A 6,148-nucleotide genomic window follows, 5' to 3' on the forward strand; every position below is an offset into this window, starting at 1 on the left:
CAGTTAGAAAATGGTTTCTCGCACCCCCTGCGCCGTTTCTGTTTAGCCATAGCCCAGTGACGTCTTGAGACTTTCAATAAACAGCTTTCTCATCTCTGGAATATTTTGTTCTCTCCCAGTTACATAGGATAAAATCACCATCTCAATAAAATAAATCATCGTTCTTTCGGAAAAGCTTAGGTGTTCATTTTCCTCATGCACTGTTCGAGAATGCAATGGTAGAGACGCAGTTAGAAAATGGTTTCTCGCACCCCCTGCGCCGTTTCTGTTTAGCCATAGCCCAGTGACGTCTTGAGACTTTCAATAAACAGCTTTCTCATCTCTGGAATATTTTGTTCTCTCCCAGTTACATAGGATAAAATCACCATCTCAATAAAATAAATCATCGTTCTTTCGGAAAAGCTTAGGTGTTCATTTTCCTCAAACACTGTTCGAGAATGCAATGGTAGAGACGCAGTTAGAAAATGGTTTCTCGCACCCCCTGCGCCGTTTCTGTTTAGCCACAGCCCAGTGACGTCTTGAGACTTTCAATAAACAGCTTTCTCATCTCTGGAATATTTTGTTCTCTCCCAGTTACATAGGACAGAATCACCATCTCAATAAAATAAATCATCGTTCTTTCGGAAAAGCTTAGGTGTTCATTTTCCTCATGCACTGTTCGAGAATGCAATGGTAGAGACGCAGTTAGAAAATGGTTTCTCGCACCCCCTGCGCCGTTTCTGTTTAGCCATAGCCCAGTGACGTCTTGAGACTTTCAATAAACAGCTTTCTCATCTCTGGAATATTTTGTTCTCTCCCAGTTACATAGGATAAAATCACCATCTCAATAAAATAAATCATCGTTCTTTCGGAAAAGCTTAGGTGTTCATTTTCCTCATGCACTGTTCGAGAATGCAATGGTAGAGACGCAGTTAGAAAATGGTTTCTCGCACCCCCTGCGCCGTTTCTGTTTAGCCATAGCCCAGTGACGTCTTGAGACTTTCAATAAACAGCTTTCTCATCTCTGGAATATTTTGTTCTCTCCCAGTTACATAGGATAAAATCACCATCTCAATAAAATAAATCATCGTTCTTTCGGAAAAGCTTAGGTGTTCATTTTCCTCAAACACTGTTCGAGAATGCAATGGTAGAGACGCAGTTAGAAAATGGTTTCTCGCACCCCCTGCGCCGTTTCTGTTTAGCCACAGCCCAGTGACGTCTTGAGACTTTCAATAAACAGCTTTCTCATCTCTGGAATATTTTGTTCTCTCCCAGTTACATAGGACAGAATCACCATCTCAATAAAATAAATCATCGTTCTTTCGGAAAAGCTTAGGTGTTCATTTTCCTCATGCACTGTTCGAGAATGCAATGGTAGAGACGCAGTTAGAAAATGGTTTCTCGCACCCCCTGCGCCGTTTCTGTTTAGCCATAGCCCAGTGACGTCTTGAGTCTTTCAATAAACAGCTTTCTCATCTCTGGAATATTTTGTTCTCTCCCAGTTACATAGGATAAAATCACCATCTCAATAAAATAAATCATCGTTCTTTCGGAAAAGCTTAGGTGTTCATTTTCCTCATGCACTGTTCGAGAATGCAATGGTAGAGACGCAGTTAGAAAATGGTTTCTCGCACCCCCTGCGCCGTTTCTGTTTAGCCATAGCCCAGTGACGTCTTGAGACTTTCAATAAACAGCTTTCTCATCTCTGGAATATTTTGTTCTCTCCCAGTTACATAGGATAAAATCACCATCTCAATAAAATAAATCATCGTTCTTTCGGAAAAGCTTAGGTGTTCATTTTCCTCAAACACTGTTCGAGAATGCAATGGTAGAGACGCAGTTAGAAAATGGTTTCTCGCACCCCCTGCGCCGTTTCTGTTTAGCCACAGCCCAGTGACGTCTTGAGACTTTCAATAAACAGCTTTCTCATCTCTGGAATATTTTGTTCTCTCCCAGTTACATAGGACAGAATCACCATCTCAATAAAATAAATCATCGTTCTTTCGGAAAAGCTTAGGTGTTCATTTTCCTCATGCACTGTTCGAGAATGCAATGGTAGAGACGCAGTTAGAAAATGGTTTCTCGCACCCCCTGCGCCGTTTCTGTTTAGCCATAGCCCAGTGACGTCTTGAGACTTTCAATAAACAGCTTTCTCATCTCTGGAATATTTTGTTCTCTCCCAGTTACATAGGATAAAATCACCATCTCAATAAAATAAATCATCGTTCTTTCGGAAAAGCTTAGGTGTTCATTTTCCTCATGCACTGTTCGAGAATGCAATGGTAGAGACGCAGTTAGAAAATGGTTTCTCGCACCCCCTGCGCCGTTTCTGTTTAGCCATAGCCCAGTGACGTCTTGAGACTTTCAATAAACAGCTTTCTCATCTCTGGAATATTTTGTTCTCTCCCAGTTACATAGGATAAAATCACCATCTCAATAAAATAAATCATCGTTCTTTCGGAAAAGCTTAGGTGTTCATTTTCCTCATGCACTGTTCGAGAATGCAATGGTGGAGACGCAGTTAGAAAATGGTTTCTCGCACCCCCTGCGCCGTTTCTGTTTAGCCATAGCCCAGTGACGTCTTGAGACTTTCAATAAACAGCTTTCTCATCTCTGGAATATTTTGTTCTCTCCCAGTTACATAGGACAGAATCACCATCTCAATAAAATAAATCATCGTTCTTTCGGAAAAGCTTAGGTGTTCATTTTCCTCAAACACTGTTCGAGAATGCAATGGTAGAGACGCAGTTAGAAAATGGTTTCTCGCACCCCCTGCGCCGTTTCTGTTTAGCCACAGCCCAGTGACGTCTTGAGACTTTCAATAAACAGCTTTCTCATCTCTGGAATATTTTGTTCTCTCCCAGTTACATAGGACAGAATCACCATCTCAATAAAATAAATCATCGTTCTTTCGGAAAAGCTTAGGTGTTCATTTTCCTCATGCACTGTTCGAGAATGCAATGGTAGAGACGCAGTTAGAAAATGGTTTCTCGCACCCCCTGCGCCGTTTCTGTTTAGCCATAGCCCAGTGACGTCTTGAGACTTTCAATAAACAGCTTTCTCATCTCTGGAATATTTTGTTCTCTCCCAGTTACATAGGATAAAATCACCATCTCAATAAAATAAATCATCGTTCTTTCGGAAAAGCTTAGGTGTTCATTTTCCTCATGCACTGTTCGAGAATGCAATGGTAGAGACGCAGTTAGAAAATGGTTTCTCGCACCCCCTGCGCCGTTTCTGTTTAGCCACAGCCCAGTGACGTCTTGAGACTTTCAATAAACAGCTTTCTCATCTCTGGAATATTTTGTTCTCTCCCAGTTACATAGGATAAAATCACCATCTCAATAAAATAAATCATCGGTCTTTCGGAAAAGCTTAGGTGTTCATTTTCCTCAAACACTGTTCGAGAATGCAATGGTAGAGACGCAGTTAGAAAATGGTTTCTCGCACCCCCTGCGCCGTTTCTGTTTAGCCACAGCCCAGTGACGTCTTGAGACTTTCAATAAACAGCTTTCTCATCTCTGGAATATTTTGTTCTCTCCCAGTTACATAGGACAGAATCACCATCTCAATAAAATAAATCATCGTTCTTTCGGAAAAGCTTAGGTGTTCATTTTCCTCATGCACTGTTCGAGAATGCAATGGTAGAGACGCAGTTAGAAAATGGTTTCTCGCACCCCCTGCGCCGTTTCTGTTTAGCCATAGCCCAGTGACGTCTTGAGACTTTCAATAAACAGCTTTCTCATCTCTGGAATATTTTGTTCTCTCCCAGTTACATAGGATAAAATCACCATCTCAATAAAATAAATCATCGTTCTTTCGGAAAAGCTTAGGTGTTCATTTTCCTCATGCACTGTTCGAGAATGCAATGGTAGAGACGCAGTTAGAAAATGGTTTCTCGCACCCCCTGCGCCGTTTCTGTTTAGCCATAGCCCAGTGACGTCTTGAGACTTTCAATAAACAGCTTTCTCATCTCTGGAATATTTTGTTCTCTCCCAGTTACATAGGATAAAATCACCATCTCAATAAAATAAATCATCGTTCTTTCGGAAAAGCTTAGGTGTTCATTTTCCTCAAACACTGTTCGAGAATGCAATGGTAGAGACGCAGTTAGAAAATGGTTTCTCGCACCCCCTGCGCCGTTTCTGTTTAGCCACAGCCCAGTGACGTCTTGAGACTTTCAATAAACAGCTTTCTCATCTCTGGAATATTTTGTTCTCTCCCAGTTACATAGGACAGAATCACCATCTCAATAAAATAAATCATCGTTCTTTCGGAAAAGCTTAGGTGTTCATTTTCCTCATGCACTGTTCGAGAATGCAATGGTAGAGACGCAGTTAGAAAATGGTTTCTCGCACCCCCTGCGCCGTTTCTGTTTAGCCACAGCCCAGTGACGTCTTGAGACTTTCAATAAACAGCTTTCTCATCTCTGGAATATTTTGTTCTCTCCCAGTTACATAGGACAGAATCACCATCTCAATAAAATAAATCATCGTTCTTTCGGAAAAGCTTAGGTGTTCATTTTCCTCATGCACTGTTCGAGAATGCAATGGTAGAGACGCAGTTAGAAAATGGTTTCTCGCACCCCCTGCGCCGTTTCTGTTTAGCCACTGCCCAGTGACGTCTTGAGACTTTCAATAAACAGCTTTCTCATCTCTGGAATATTTTGTTCTCTCCCAGTTACATAGGACAGAATCACCATCTCAATAAAATAAATCATCGTTCTTTCGGAAAAGCTTAGGTGTTCATTTTCCTCATGCACTGTTCGAGAATGCAATGGTAGAGACGCAGTTAGAAAATGGTTTCTCGCACCCCCTGCGCCGTTTCTGTTTAGCCATAGCCCAGTGACGTCTTGAGACTTTCAATAAACAGCTTTCTCATCTCTGGAATATTTTGTTCTCTCCCAGTTACATAGGATAAAATCACCATCTCAATAAAATAAATCATCGTTCTTTCGGAAAAGCTTAGGTGTTCATTTTCCTCATGCACTGTTCGAGAATGCAATGGTAGAGACGCAGTTAGAAAATGGTTTCTCGCACCCCCTGCGCCGTTTCTGTTTAGCCATAGCCCAGTGACGTCTTGAGACTTTCAATAAACAGCTTTCTCATCTCTGGAATATTTTGTTCTCTCCCAGTTACATAGGATAAAATCACCATCTCAATAAAATAAATCATCGTTCTTTCGGAAAAGCTTAGGTGTTCATTTTCCTCATGCACTGTTCGAGAATGCAATGGTAGAGACGCAGTTAGAAAATGGTTTCTCGCACCCCCTGCGCCGTTTCTGTTTAGCCATAGCCCAATGACGTCTTGAGACTTTCAATAAACAGCTTTCTCATCTCTGGAATATTTTGTTCTCTCCCAGTTACATAGGATAAAATCACCATCTCAATAAAATAAATCATCGTTCTTTCGGAAAAGCTTAGGTGTTCATTTTCCTCAAACACTGTTCGAGAATGCAATGGTAGAGACGCAGTTAGAAAATGGTTTCTCGCACCCCCTGCGCCGTTTCTGTTTAGCCACAGCCCAGTGACGTCTTGAGACTTTCAATAAACAGCTTTCTCATCTCTGGAATATTTTGTTCTCTCCCAGTTACATAGGACAGAATCACCATCTCAATAAAATAAATCATCGTTCTTTCGGAAAAGCTTAGGTGTTCATTTTCCTCATGCACTGTTCGAGAATGCAATGGTAGAGACGCAGTTAGAAAATGGTTTCTCGCACCCCCTGCGCCGTTTCTGTTTAGCCATAGCCCAGTGACGTCTTGAGACTTTCAATAAACAGCTTTCTCATCTCTGGAATATTTTGTTCTCTCCCAGTTACATAGGATAAAATCACCATCTCAATAAAATAAATCATCGTTCTTTCGGAAAAGCTTAGGTGTTCATTTTCCTCATGCACTGTTCGAGAATGCAATGGTAGAGACGCAGTTAGAAAATGGTTTCTCGCACCCCCTGCGCCGTTTCTGTTTAGCCATAGCCCAGTGACGTCTTGAGACTTTCAATAAACAGCTTTCTCATCTCTGGAATATTTTGTTCTCTCCCAGTTACATAGGATAAAATCACCATCTCAATAAAATAAATCATCGTTCTTTCGGAAAAGCTTAGGTGTTCATTTTCCTCAAACACTGTTCGAGAATGCAATGGTAGAGACGCAGTTAGAAAATGGTTTCT

The sequence above is a fragment of the Schistocerca nitens genome, chromosome 2 (assembly GCF_023898315.1).
Source record: "Schistocerca nitens isolate TAMUIC-IGC-003100 chromosome 2, iqSchNite1.1, whole genome shotgun sequence".
Classification (NCBI taxonomy): domain Eukaryota; kingdom Metazoa; phylum Arthropoda; class Insecta; order Orthoptera; family Acrididae; genus Schistocerca; species Schistocerca nitens.